Here is a 16,375-nt window from a genome sequence, read left to right on the forward strand (position 1 = left end):
TTGTGATTTTTATTACATGTATCTTGCACTGATGGAGATGCTCTAAATCTCATTGTACTTGTGTATAGTGACAATAAAAGGCATTCTATTCTATTCTATTCTATTCTATTCTATTCTATTCTATTCTATTCTATTCTATTCTATGTGTGGGTTCTCTGACTTCCTCCCACAGTCTAAAAACATGCTGAGGTTAATTGGTGATTCTAAATTGTCCGTAGGTGTGAATGTGAGTATACTTGTTTTGTCTCTCTGTGTAGCCTTGATGATAGACTGGTGACCTGTCCAGGGTGTCCCCTGCCTTCACTTCAAGTCAGCTGGGATAGACTCCAGCCCCCTGCGACCCTAACGAAGATTAAGCGGTGTATAGACAGTGGCTGATTTTTTGTTTGAAGGTGCTTGTCACTGTCAATGTGATTGTGGATTTGAATGCCACGCTACATGCAGTTTGTTTAAGTTTTGGAAAATTGTCTTTATCTTGACACATAAAGCATATTTGCATAAATGACTAATCCTGACTGATGCTATTCTAGTAGAGAATGTCTTACCATTCAGGTTTTTGACAATCTCTCATCTTATCATCTCTACCACAAGAGGACAGTGTTTCCCTGTGGAAAAGCCACAACTGCCAACTCTCAGATCAGATCACACCACAGTCCTTCCTCTCCTCTCCTCTCCTCTCCTCTCCTCTCCTCTCCTCTCCTCTCCTCTCCTCTCCTCTCCTCTCCTCTCCTCTCCTCTCCTCTCCTCTCCTCTCCTCTCCTCTCCTCTCATTGCTTAGCACCCATTTATTGGAGTATTGCTGTGACAGTTTTAGTAAGGCTGTTGGCTGCTGCTGTATCTGAGCCAGCTAGGTCAGATAAGAATCATATTCTGTTCACTTCAGCAGAAATCTGAATATTTTTATCATATATTTCCATAGCTAAAACACTACTCTGCAGTAGCCCAGGTGTAAAAACTGCACTATATGTAGGAGTATAATTTGGTATAAAAGCAGCATATTACCTGCAAGACAGCAGAGAAATATGTATTTGTGAATATGTGTGTGAATGAAAAGGAGGGAGAGAATGGATATAATTGGAATGAAGGGGGCAGGAGTTATTTTGAGCCTGTGTTTGGGGTTGAACTGTTTGCACACATCCACAGGGACCTGCAGGTCTGGTGTTCCCCACCTGCAGCTAAACCCCTAAAAACCCAAGAACATCGTCTCTCTGATGTCCTCTCTTCTGTCTTCCCCCTTGAAACACGACAACACACACACACACACACACACACACACACACACACACACACACACACACACACACACACACACACACACACACACACACACACACACACACACACACACACACACACACACTCACAAACTGCCTTCTGCTTTCAGCCCACTGATTCAGTCTGTCTGTGTTATCAGCCCACTGACTCATTGTGCCTCAGTCTGTCCAGCTCATGGCCCTCTTTCTATTTTCATCCTGTTCTGACATGAAAATGCCATGACCTTGTGTCTTGTGTTGGACTACTGGAGGTATGTATGTATGTGTGTTTGATTATGTGCATGTGTTGGTGTGAAAGCTTAATCCCACATGCCCATGGTCAACCCCCATTCCACCCTCGACTAAATGGCTAATGGGATTGGTTTACATTGCATTTTCTGATAGTCACACCAGTGAACCAGCTGGTTTTCTACTTACTGTGAAAATATGGTTGGAAAGCAAGCAGGAACCGATGAGAGAAAAGATGTGATGAAGGAGAGAGGGCAAAAAGAAATAAAAGGGAAAACAATGTAGGTATATAGTACAAAATAACGGCCGCTATATTTTTCCTCTACATATAAATAAATCAAATGGGTTTTTTTACTGCCAGTCATCCGTCGTAGACGCAGAAGCCAGACTGACAGACTTACCTTTCACTGAACTGTCTGTTTTTTGACACTTTTTTAAAAGTCCTTTCACAGAAATTGCTGCGCCAATATTTTATTAAGTCCCGAGGGGCTGTTTGGACGGCAAATCAGCCTCTGTGCTGCCCACTCATTGGAAAGCATCTTGAGCGAGAGCAGGTTGATATGAAAAGATGAAAAGCTCATTGATTTCTCGGCACATCAGAGTGCTCTCTCGGTGCAAATGCTGTGTGATGGATTGAAATTACACATTTCGTGCGAATTATAAATTACTTTAGCAAAGTTGCGGACAAGGACTGTTCAAAGCGTCTGCAACATTTTTATTTTACATTTTTTTTCCACAACAATCTCATTGAGTGAACCACTGGACTTAGTTTCTCCTATATTGAGCGCTCTGAGGAGGGTCAATTTTGGCCAGAGGGAACTGAAAACCAACGACGGACCAAGCTCTGAAAATCCACATTTCACCCTCATCTCACCAGCATCCAATGAATAGTGACTTCTTCTAGTACCACCCTCAGCTCTGCTTTCTCCACTTTCTTTTTCACACACATTTTCACTTAAATGTAGCCTGAAATCCCTTTCAGTATGTAATGTAAGAACCAAATAAATCACACTGCTTAAATGAAACACATACAGTTGTATAGAAATTCTCTTTCACCAAGCCATCTATAGTACACTCTCGCCAGAGAAACATTTTTGGCTGTTTGACTTCACATTTATGATGTGCTCAGGGCTTCATGGTGTAAGCACTGGAATGTCTGAGAACATTTTTTCCTTCTTTTTGATTTTAAAGTCCTGCTGTTTGTGCGTATCTAGCACAGCCCCTCCCACGCAGTCAGGATTTGTCAAAAGGAGTTTGAGTTTCAGTGGAGGAGGCTGTCTCTTCCAAAAAGCTCTTGATAGGTTTCAGGTCAAGGGAAAGAAATAAAAATAGAACAAGAACAAATGTATTTTCCTTTGCACAAAGAGAGATTAAATAGCACTAAGAATGAAATTTTCTCTTTTACGTTTTCTATTACAGCCTAATATTAAACAAACAAAATGACTTTTTTTTAATGATAAAGAATACTCAGTCACTGAGAGGTTTACAGCAAGACACTCTTTTGAAAGTTTGCATTGCATCTCTCGCTCTCTCCTGTGTACACTTTTTGGAGGACCTCACTTTACTCCCATTAGCTAATATGAACAAAAATATTCCCTTGGCATAGTGGGATGGGCATTTTTTTTTAGCTACCGTACTTTTAGTGTGTCCTTCAGTAAAGACTCTGCTCTTTGTCTTCATGCGTGGCTACACATATATTCACTGAGTTTGGGTCAAAAAGGCTCCAAAGGACATGACTGATGACAGGATTAAATATTATGTAAGCTAAAGACAGGATACATCCAGACCAGGGACACTCGACTCGCTTTGCCCAGAGGCCACTTTGGCAGAATGACAGGAAGTCAGGGGCCATTTAATAAACAAACAATAGTTTTTATCAGATAAAATGAAGATTCATTAAGCCATTTTCTTCAACTTGTTCTTATTTTCTGATTTTCTGTGTAACAGCCAAGGGGCGGTATTGAATATTTGCTCTGTAAACAAGCAAAAAATACCAGTGCAGATCGATTTATTCTCCTTGTAAATTACAAAAGGGTCAGTGGGCAAGTCCTCACCATATCCATGCATAAGTTGAGCATCAGTGATCCAGACTATTCCTTGAAAAAAAAAAATCAGAAACACTTTTTTCAGAGATGACTTTGAGAATGTCAGTCCAGCACCTCTGAAGTGTTTACATCTGCTCCAAATGGCCACAATTGAATGTAGGGTGCAAAGCCTGTAGTGACAGATAACAGCTAGACGTGATGGATCACAGAAAGACGGATAGTGACACAGTCTTTCTCATACTTTTTAGATGGTGTTTCATGTACAAAAAGTAGAAAAATTCGAGTGTAAAGAACAAAAAAGAGAACTTAAAGTGGAAATTCAAACCTCGTCTCCTTCCTCACTTTGGCACAGCTGTATTTTCGCTGTTTCATGGCTTGTTTGAGGGTGTAAGGTGTCGGTGGCGAATGTGAGCTAAAAATAATTCTTATTGCATCTTCTCGCAGCATTATCCAACATTTGTCAACTTCTGTAATTATCTACCAATTTGTCATTCACACATGGGTGTGTCAGTAGGCATTGTAAGGCACTTTTTATTTATTTGCTTTTTAGTTACACGCCTTGGGGCAGTCATATAATTCAGATTGCACTTTGTATTAAAATCACATTGCTTGTAACCACATTACGGTGTAATATTAACAATAAAAAACAGACAGGGTGAACAGATGGAATGGTAAGGGCACATACCACATGGGCTGAAATGCCCTCAGCAGCTGAGTCCCCTGGTTTGACTCCCAGCCAGCCGGATCTTTATTAAATATAATTCTGTCCTTAAGCTCTATGTCCATTGTGTGCTGTTAAATAATTGCAAAATTGCCACAAAAAACAGTCTGTTTTTGGCAAATCTATACTTGTCAGGACAGTGTTTTATAATTCTAGTCTAGACTGACATATTTCATGTTCATTCAGTCTTGTCTTGCATACAGACCGCTGTAGCATTTCACACCATCACAAATCCTAATTAGTCAGCACAGTAGTCATTAATCACCATCACATGGTTGTGGTTATTGTGTAAAGAGCGCACCACTCCGCTGTTTTGCGCTCGAGCAGACAGATGTGACAACTCTGCTGTTTTTGTCAAGAGGAGCTTTTTTCAGCTTAGACTCTCCTGAATCAGGACAAAATCAAAACATTCTTCTTTTAAATGATTTCATTCAAGAATGGCATGCAAACTAATTCCTCCTAACCTCAGGTGTGTCTTCATTTGCCATGCCGAACACTGAAATGTCAAAGAACAGGCTGTTCTGCACTGAACCTCAGTTGCAGTTTCATCGTGTTCCATCTGGCAAAACTTGCTTTAGTGGTCATAGGGGCTTTCAAGTATTGTTTAAAAGGCAAGCTTGAAAAACTACAGTTACCAATTCACAATGTATGCCTCCACCTACCAGTTTATATTCATGTCTGTCCAGACTTGGCTTTTGACCTTTTGGATATAAAATGACATCCCTTCAGCATTTGACCTTTGACCGCTAAATCGAACCATTTCATCCTTGAGAATTTTAAAAAGAATGGGCTGCACAGATCGATGCATATATGGACAAACAGACCACCCAAAAACAGAACGTTGGTTGTAAAGTTGGCGATTCAATCTTTGGCTGCTCACCATGCTGAAGTGTTCTTGGGCAAGATGCCAAACCCCAAGTTGCTCCCAGTTGCAGGAGCTTTTCCACCATTTGTGTCTAGGTGAATGAGAAACCTCAGGCTAAAAATTGCTAAATGTAGACCATTAGTCATACCTAAATTATTATTGCACCTCCTCCCTCTCTTTCAAACTTGCTTTTCAACTTGCCTATGACTGGACATTGGAAAAAGCTATTCTTTTCCTTTAGACACCATTAGGCACATTGTATGAATTCTATTTATTAATTTGTATAGTCTTTCTTTGTGTAGGGGCAACTACATGAGGCAATTCCACATTCCACGTGAGTTTGTTTTGTGCATTTTTTTTTAGGACCAGGCAGTGTTTTTTTTTTTATATAATTATGTAAGAAATCATGTACACTTAAAGTGCACAGGAAATGAAATGCAAATTGTGTTGGAAGAGAAGGTGGACTGTGACGCTAGATGAAAAGAGAACCATAATAAAATAGTGATAGAAGAGAAGACTCATATCATGAAAAGTTCATACACAGAGCTTTTGTGTACTAAACACGTCGCACATGCAACTAATGTGTTCCCACTTGGCATATCTAAGTGCTTTGATCCCATTCATGTGCGTCAAAAATGTCCTTTGCATCTAATGAAGTCGAATCCATAATTCAACAGCGAACAGTTCGTGCTAGAGCATTTGTTTTTGCTCGGCAATTACACTCTTATTACTAAGCAACTGCTTATCTGCACGGTTGCCTCTATGCCCATGGGTGTGTTTCCACTCCTGGTGACTCTAATCATGAGGACAAGTGGATTTCATCAATTTTGAACCAAGTAATTATGAGAAGGTGGAAAAACGGTGAGTTTGCTGGATATAAGCAAGTGAAGTGGGTAAGAATGAAAACATATTGTAAATGACAGGAAAAGGGTCACTGAAGTGTCCTCAGTGGGCTTCTGTACATCCAGTTGGCTTTTTATTCTTGTAGAATTACGGTCACATTGATAATCTATTTTTATACACATGATTTGCAGATACAGCTAATAAAATTTGTAATATGCATGCTTGATTTAGGTGAGCCAATTATCAATACTTGCTTAGCAGTATACAGTTGACTCACACAGGCCCTCCTGAGTCAGACAAAATCATTATTTATCACAGCTTCAGCTCTGTTGTCTCACTATGACACTTGTGTGAAAAGGGTCTTTCTATAAACCATTCCGTGCCTCACACATAGAGTTTTTAATTTAACCCTGATGCCAAAGCTGTTAGCTTCACAACCGTAGCCATTAGTCTCGTTTCCACTGTGTGAGCCCGTGTCAACAGCTGTGCCACAATTGTTGTTCTTAGAAACTTGTGAAGTCATAAATTATTTATAGCTTTTCCTCCAAAAGGAGAATTTGACATTTAGAAAATATGCTCAGGGCACTGATATTTACATGCTTGGAGGAGGGTTAGATGAGGAGATATACACCGATCAGCCCAAAAACACTGACAGGGAGAGTAAAGAGCATTGATCATCTCCATATAATGCAGTATCCTGCTGGGGAAAGTTGAGTCCCTGCATTCATGTGGATGCTACTTTGACACATACCACCCACCAGATCGAGCACAACCCCCATGGCAGTGTGACAACATGAATCTGTACAACAGATGAGCTGATGCTGCATAGGTTTCTTCATACTTTCTACTACAGTGTTGAATTTCAAATCCTCCAGCAAAAGAGAAGGGTTGTCAACCTGTTTTGAGGAACAGAGATATGGCTGTGTTGTAGCAGCTGCTCCAGGGCCCACACATTGTCAGAATCTCTCGCTGTATTGCTTGTTCCTTCCATCTCATCTCAGCTGCGAGCTCTGTACGCTCCGCTTTGGTGCAACTTTTATGATGAAGAATGAGCCGGTGTGTGGAATCAGGAGAGGTAAAGCCAAGTGACTTCACCCAAGATAGCCAGCCTGAAAGAGAGCAATTATTATGAACAAGAAAGGTGTAATGATGTCTGCTTTTATGCCTCTTACTGTTGCAGATGTACTCTTTCTGTTACTCTTGGTGTTTTTTTAAATTATATATGATAAAGATTTCACAGGAATAAGTTGATTTACCTCCCATCAGTAATTATTTTTCAGACATTCAGACAATGCTATTTAACTGCTGTGTTCTGTTGACACTGGATTTCTTTCATTTAATTATCCAAAACTGCTGATTTTTTTCTTTAAATGCCTTTTTCTTCTCTTTTGCTTTATTACAAAAATATTCAAGTCGTAATCCACACACAAGGAGTCATATTATAGAAATACCATGATGCACTGTAATATGCAATAATAATATATATATTTTTTAGAAATAATACATTAATTATAATATTATAATATTTATATTAAGGTAAATATAATAATAACAGATAGTAGTATAAATTATAAGAATAAATACCAAATATATTTTTGTATTTATTTGGTATATATTTTATTTTTCTTAATCTGCTTCTTAATAATAAAAATAATAACAATAATAATATAAATTATTATTATTATTATTATTTAATTATATTAATATTCAGATTTAATTGTATTATTTAATATTGATTTATTAATATTTATTTATTGTAGTATTTACATGTGTTTGGGGTCAGAGACAGAGCAAACTCTATATTTTATATTCAACAATATACTGTGCAGCCGCAGATGCAGATTATTTAATATTTAGCTATGTTTTACAACTTGCGTGCCTGAGGAGTGTGGCATTATTTCAAAATTAATTTCACGAGTAATTCCTATCAAGTATCGTGTTAAATTAACAATGTTCGGTATGTTAACTTTTACTTGATCTAAGTTTTGCCTCTGGTGAATTGCCAAACTAGCACTGAAAAAAATAAAAGAGTATAAATGAATTTCACCAACAACAGAAGATGTAGCTTTGAGGTGACTCTCACTGAGCATCAGAGATAAATGTCCACGTTCATTTGCCAAGTTTCCTTACACTTCTTGTTTTCCACTGAGGCATTAAATTGCTGTCTGTTTCTCATAATTTCTCTTGCATGTATTAATTACTTCATGGTTGGGTAATACATTTCTCTCATGTTTCCGGTGTTGAGCATGCTATTTCTATTTAATTTAACTACACTTATTGAACTGAATGCTACAGCTACTGGGCATTATGGTTAAATTAATTTGTGATGCTAACATGTAATATAATATGATATATATTGATATTTATCTATATAGTGACGTGTGTGGATGCAGCGGCCCGGTGCTCTCCACAATTTAGTACGAATGTTCGTAGTATTTTTAGAAAAGTGACAATAAAAGACCTATTCTATTCTATACTTCACTCATTTGATAGTATGACGTCACTCCTTGCACTCTACACACAGTTCACATTATTGACAACTTTTCAGTGATTTTAATGCTATTCCTATCAGTCTTTATTGAGCACACAGGTGTTGACAGTTGCTCTGAAGCTTTATTAAAGACAAGACTCCAGGACATTCTTTGATGGCTGGTCTAGTGACAACAGCATTGATGAAAGTCTTGCTTTCGCAGCAGCAGATGAAAACAGCCAAATTGATGTTTTTCTGAGGGATGTTTTGATCTTCAGAGCCCAGCCAGGTTCAGTCCCTTCTCTTGAGCCGGTTACCACCAGATAAGAAACAATACTTCCACTGTGGTCAGTGAATGCATAGGAATGACAAGCCCACTTACTGTGAAATGGATGGACTTTGCATAAGCTCCAAGAGTTTGCCGTTAATTTCCCTGAATGAGCTAATTAACATTTATCTTATCTCATTAAACACTGTAGGACTATAAAGTTCCGTATGAGCTGCAAGAAATCTATATTTGGGCCAACATATAACTGAGAGACTTTCGAAGTCCATGGGATACATCTTGCATACATTTTTATTGAAAATAAAAATATATATATTTTTGTGTTCATTATGATCTCGTCTTTACAAATTCCAGAATTATTTATGATGGAAGCAATCACTTATTAATACAAAATGACTGGACATCACTAAATGTCAACTAAATAGCTGTCCAAATTCAATAGCAACCACCTTCTAATTAGCTAAACAATAATAAAATGAGCTTATTGTGTTCTTTTTATGAAGTTGAAATAATCATGGCAGATATTTCTTTTTTGGCAATATATCAAATTTTATATGGAAAAACAACAAATTGTATCTGTGTCCGAGAAATCACTTTCAACTAAGTGACCCATCACAAAAGCACCTCTCAATGAAGTGTGTTAATTCCAGATCACGTGACCTGCTCCACATGATGTCATTTCCTCCTGAAGGAAAGACTCGCAAGACTCCAAGGCTTTCTGAGTTATTTAATATAAAGTACTAGTTCGTGAGTCAAGTGTGGATTTATCTCATATCAACATCTTCATAAACAACTTTCAATTTCACTTTTACTCAATTGTAGATATTATATTTTAAAAGAATCTTTCTCTAAAAATGTCGTGGTGTTTGGTTATAGGCGGCCATGTTGATTTTAGGCCTGAAAACAGCAAAATTGTCAACTATGATACCTGTCAACTATGTTACATAAAGTCCTGCAATTATATATTGACCCATTTATGTAATTAAAAACTCGAATGAGTATTAAACTGAAATTCAACATGACTTAAAATATCATTTTTACCACACAGGGAACAAATTTGCACAAAACTGTACAAAATACGAGCGCAAATTCTTCCTTATTTGTGCACATGTGTATGTATTTGTCTAACTGTGCCTATTGCTGTGTGTTTGACTGTGTGTAATGACAGCGTACAGATGTGTGTCGTGGTCCTGCAACAGTTGGTCATAGCTTGTAATTGAAGCTGATTTGCGTATCCAACTACCAGCTAAGACGAAAAAATAGAACTGTGATTGACTTTCCCTGATATCTGTACAGCAACTAATGGCACACCAATTTTTGCCATTGTATCGAACTATCATCCAGAAAAATCATCTTTCGGAAAGTTATCCTCACTGTGTGCCATTTTCAATTCAGCATTTTCCATGAAATGACTGCCCAGTGTTGCCTTTTCTCTTTTCATCGCTCATTGCTGATTATACCCCGTGGCTGCTTCTCCACAGCCACCCAACTGAGACACAAAGACTCATACTCGAGTTTATATAGCCAGAGGCCACACTGCGAGATCCTCTTTTGAAAGAATCCCATTAAGCCCGTAAAAGGCAAAGGTTTCATCAGAAAGGGGTGTTAAGATGCTTCATTCATTATTGTTTTCTGTGTAATGCCTTGTTTCACACTGCTCCATGCTTGTCTCTTTCATTAGTGCTGCTATAGCAAATCAACACCTAAACATCCATCGCTGGGAGTCCAGAACACTTCTTGTGCTTAATTCTACAGCAGCTGACTTGGATTTAAGGCTGTGTGCTTTTAAGCTGAGCTACAAAGCTTCCTTGTAAATGAAGACTGCAATACGTTGTGAAGAATCTGGTGGAAAGGCGTGCAGAGTATGGCATAGAGACAAGAGAAAGACAAAGATAGAAGATAAAATGCAGCTTTAAATTAAAATTCTTAAGAAAGTCATGAAATAGTCTGCAAACAGATGCTTGTGTCTTAACACTTAGCACACAGTAATGCCAAGATAAAAAATGTGTTTCCCTGGCAGCCTAATCCGTTGGTGAACTCTACCAGCATATGGGACGCCTTAGGAAATCTGTAAGACAAACTTAGTCTTCACAAAGTCAGGAGGACAGAAATCAGCAAGGAATAGACTGTCACTTGCTTTTTACTGCTTTGACACAAAATAGATTTCGCACTTGTTTGCATACTTCTGTATGAACCGTTACATTTACTTCCAAAAGAAACATAAGACAAAATTTGAACAAATTTGACTGCAATTTGTTATAGTATCCCGAATCTACACCTAAAAAGAAATAATATTTTTTTAAAAAAAGAAAACATCACTTAGCATGTTGTGCTAAGAATTTGGTTAGAGTTACAGTAAGGGTTGGGGTAAGGCAAGGGCTAAATTGGAATTTCTAATATGGGGCAGGGCTTTGTGGTTTCAGCAACAATGACTAAATATTTTTACATACAAAGACCTAAACCAATTCATAGATGATTAAGAGCAGATTTGTTACTGATATCGTCTGACAGACAGCACTTAAACTACAAGGTCTGATGTTCATGGGCAACCCACTGCTCTGAATGTGGCAATGTAAAAAAAAGAAGATTCAAAGTTACTGTCATTGCACACATATTCCAGCTTGTTAGGAAGCTGTGGGACTGAGGACAAAGTAAGACGCACTACAGCAACCCTAGAGTAGATCCGGTTAAGGGTTCATCAGTGGCAGCTTTGTGGCACTGGGGCTTAAACCTTCAACCTACAGATGGCCCAGAGCCATAGCTGCTGAACCACAAATAAAAAAGACAAAAATTAGGTTGATGACAATTAATTAAAATGCAATAATGTGGAATTTATTTACATTCTGAAATATTCAAATAATGCCGGCATGATTGATGTTGCTGCTAGATATTATCAAACTCGCTTACATTAATGAGCCATGTTGTAATTGGAGTTGCTTTGAAATTCAGCAACAGTTCAACTTGAAGTGGAGCTGGCAAGCTAATGTATCGGTTAGCTCACTTATCTCAGGTCAGCCTACGTCGTGTTAAACAGCATTTAGTGAAATCAATTACTGTGTTGTTTTTAGGCAGAATAGCCAAACCAATTTTCATTTAGTTACAAATCAAAAAATGGTGTCTGTGTGAGTTTCTGCCGTATTTTTCTCCCCCTATTTTCCTCCCATCTTTCCATCCATACCATCTGCAGTATCTGAGTGGCAGAGGAGAGGTTTGACCTGCAAGCTGATTTTTCTGGGAGAACTTGTTCCAGTATGAAGAGGGACCCTGATATTTGAATCTTGTTACAGTCTTAGGTTGGAGTTCTCAGGCAAAATGGGATGACTGAAGGTGCTTTTTAGTTCATACTGTCTGATGTATTAAGACAGACACTGCAAAAACATGCACATGATTGAAGATAGATGTAGTAAGGTGGAGCAGTGATGAATGAATGTGCCAAACCAGACAGCCCTGGCTCAATTTAAGACCTCAGATCAGGCATTTAGATGTGATTATTTAGGTAAAGAACTGGGGAATGCATTAGATCAATGAGTGTCCTCTGAAAGATAGAAATACCATGGACATGTGCGTAATATACTTAGAGATTAACCTTTCGTGTGACCGATGCCTCCACTTCTTTACCAACCTACTTTAAAAAATGAAACTGCAGACAGATGGTCAAACATATCAACTGCAGCGAATCTTTTATCCCCTCATGCAAAGGAAGAGACAACGGAGACTGAGAGGAAGTCAGAGAGATAAAATCACAACGGGTTTCAGTGTATGTGCACCACTGGAAATTCCCTGCAAGATTACAGAGGTACCCAATGAAACGGTTCCACCAGAGTAAAGACGTCTTTTTAAAAGGCTGTGAAACTTGAATGTTTGTTTCTGAATTTGTATTTTATGAAATACTCTTTTGAACCTGACCCCACGGAGCTTTTCTATGGCTGCAACTGATGATAAAAGTGTCTTTTTATCCTCAATCAGGCCTGTCATCTCTTTACTTTTACATGCTTTCACCTCTGCCCACATTATCTCATGTAGCGGAAATAAATAGCTCTGAGGGTATTCAAGCAAAGCGACAATTAAAGACCTAATGGCTCAGTGAGATCACTTTAAAAGGTCTTTCTAGACTCCCCTTTGCGTAAAATGCTGTCACGCACTGTAGAAAGCAGCCCTATCAGCCCTATACATGTTAGAATGCACAAACACTATACACTGATTGCATTGCCTCAGATTTCTTAAGTGAGTGTAATTACGTTGTTGAATGCAGGGAGAAATGTTATCAGTTGGTGAATCTCAGAGGTGAGATTAGCGCAGCGCATTTTCTTCACGCTGAGTGTCGGGAGGTTAGAGGCTACAACAACAACCAGAGAGACCTGATGGATGCTACACTGACAAAGAGGATTTAAAAGAGCACAGAGAAGGAAAAAGAAAGAGTGAGACTGTGTGTGACAGAGAGAGAGAGAAGGACGCCTAAGTCTGCAAGCTGGGGTGGCTTTTTTATGTTGAAGGATTAGTGCCATAGTCTTCCTGACCCCTTCTTTTCTCTCACCTCTAACATATGAACACACACACACACACAGAAGCCCTTCTGTGATCTGCAACTTATCAGTAAAAGACTGCAAATGCGTGGCTCAGTTACATCTGACAGTTTTTGTTTTTAAATTCTATTTTCCGGCATCTCACAGAGAATTATCTAATGCTCTTGACAGACTTGACACACTGAAAACCTTGATACAAGTCTCATCAATTTCCTATGATGTTTTATTATCACTTTTTAAAATGGGATTTCTTGCTCTCCTAAAAAAATATGTTTAAAAAGAAATCACGTCTGACATTGACAGCTACTGTTGATGTTATTTTTTTTAAGCTACTTTGTTGACAGATGGTGGTTTCCAAAATGCTTTTGACAGTTTGGTCTCTATATTTTTGTTGAAGAGGGAGGAATCAAGAATTTCAAACAGAAAACTGTGCAAAAAAACAAAACAAAGCAAAAAAAACCATACAGGATCATCAGCACAGCTGGCTCCATATTTACATTTTCTCTAAACATTTACTGTGTCATTTCTGATCTCACTCAAATATTACATTTTGTGAAAGAATCTAAGAGCATTTTCATTTCCTTGAAGAATAATTGCACACTCTTTCAAGACAGATCTGCATCACAGCGTTCAGAGTGTTTTGAAGTAATTGCCCAACTTACTGTAGAAGAAACTGTCTTGGCTTCCGCTAATAAGAAATGAATGCTGCCTCTAGTAAATATTATTTAAAAAAGCAATAATTTTAATTGGATTCTACATTAACTTCTCTAAATTTGCTGCGCCAGCTTTGAATTTCAAATTAGGGCAGAACATTTGGTAGAAAACTCAGGAAATTCTCCCAAATGAGTTGTTATGCAAAGGCAGCTTTGTTTTAATTAGAGGAACTTGCTTGACAGCATGAATGCCAGTTTTCATATACAAATCATCTGTGCTGTGGTGAGGATGCAGCTTGGCTTCACACATCCCTTCTGACAGTAGTTATCTATTAGGATAGCATTAATACAAATGTATGTGTCTGTCTGTGTATATCATTGCTGTCTGAGTCTTATTCAATATTCAAATGTTTTATGAAACTTGTTCTTAGTGTTGGAAATTAATATCAGAATCATCCTCTGCAGACTTTGACCCCCCAACAACCTTTACGTCTTTGGCATTTCCTTGAATAGATGAGTACCTGCTTGCGTAATTGGACTGGGTTCAGGATGAATCCTCGAAAATTAAAGGATAGCAATTTTACTGCCCTCGGAGATGAGAATGGACCGTAGAGTAACGCGAGAAGACTTTCTGGAGAGCTTTTAGATCATCTCCTCCAATTCATCGCCGTTAGGAATAACTGAGGAGCAGCAGAATGGCAAATTGTGCCACTTGATTAAGTTCCCGTGGGGAGTCGAGCTGCCTCGTTTACTGGTATCATGAAAGTTATGCAAACTTTCCAACTCAAGTTCATTAGCAAACTTACAACACAGTACTGAGTGAAAATAGAAACACATCATGTCCACAACAGAATGGATGTCATGAAACAACCAAGTGTGCACTATACTGGAAATGATAATGTGCAGATTGAAAGTGGGGTCATAGCCCAGAAATCACAAATTAGCTAAGAGTCATACATCAACAATCTGGAGTGTTGTCTACTTGGTGAAGCTGACAGACATTTTTGGACACTTTGTCACATTGACAGACACCAGAGCATCATGTGTCAGATTATCCATCCTATCAACCTGTCTGAAATGATTTCTTACACAACAAATATTGGAGTTGTGGACATTCAAGTACCCTAACTGGCGTCCTGGCATCAGCCCATTCTCATTGTCCTCTTGTTGTCTGTGACATCGAGTCATTTGACTAAAGCTGCATTTTACAGCGACCTTTTATGGTCACTGTGTTCTGGTCACACTAGCTGATCATTGTCCTTTAAAGCTGCACCTGACCAGGATGTGAATGAACTCGAAGGTCGAGAATCTGTCACCCGCTGAACAGCTTAAAAGCTTTTTGTCCAGAGCTGGCTTCAACTCTTTTACAAACATAGAAATAGAAATATGATTTATCATTTTACACTTATGTTTTGGTTTCGTGTAATTTCAACTAAACCTGCGCTGGAATACTTTTGATGGCCGCTTCTAAAATCAAAGGACATTCATTGGGACAAATATTGGTTTAAAAATTGATTTGCACTTTTATAGAACAAAAAGGTTGTGCTGGGAAATCAAATGTAAAGCCATGCTTATGTAAATTCAAAGAGAAATTAAATGAAACATCTTATTTAAAGATTAATATTATATGCATATATCTTTTGTCCTGCATAAAATGCGTAAAGTCAAACCTAACAGTTGATTCTGAGCCCTATTCTATTCTATTCTATTTTATTCTATTCTATTCTATTTTATTCTGTTCTATTCTGTTTTGTTTGCTTTTTGGAGCAGACATAAATTACCCTGCATGACTGGTTGTGTGTGAGTGTGTGCGAGTGAATGAGCGAGACCGTGTGTGTTTGTGTGTGACGTGGTCTCGGTTTGAACTTTGTCGGCCGCACGCACACCCTGGCTCTGTGCTACAGGGAAATGTGGGCGTTGTGTCTGCCAGGCCTCTTACACTTGGCTTGTCTACATGCATTACTCACACACACACAAACACACACACAAACGCCGCCTACAACATCAGCACAACACAGAAACATGCACAGTCATACATGCGCAGAAAAACAAAAACAAAAGTGACACACACAGGCAGAGTCCATTGAGGATTTCATCTTGCTAAATAGTTAATATTCAAACTGGCCAGGCCTGCCAGGCAGCCAGTGGCATGATAGCATTAGCTGCTGTAACTCACATCTACCTCTCTCTCTCTCTCTCTCTCTCTCTCTCTCTCTCTCTCTCTCTCTCTCTCTCTGTCACTGACTCACATGCACACAGCAGTTTTTGCCATCATTTCAGAGGACATTGCATTGACTTAGATTCATTTCCTGGAGCTTTCTCCTGTATTCTAGCCACCTAACCCTAAACCAAAGCTTCCCACTAAAATTAACTGAGATTTGCTTTGTGTCCCAAAAATCTGCAAACAGATGTGTCCCCACAACATGAGCAGCACAGTTATGCACACACACACACACACACACGTACA

The sequence above is a fragment of the Acanthochromis polyacanthus genome, chromosome 17 (genome assembly GCF_021347895.1).
Source record: "Acanthochromis polyacanthus isolate Apoly-LR-REF ecotype Palm Island chromosome 17, KAUST_Apoly_ChrSc, whole genome shotgun sequence".
NCBI classification, from domain to species: Eukaryota; Metazoa; Chordata; class Actinopteri; family Pomacentridae; genus Acanthochromis; species Acanthochromis polyacanthus.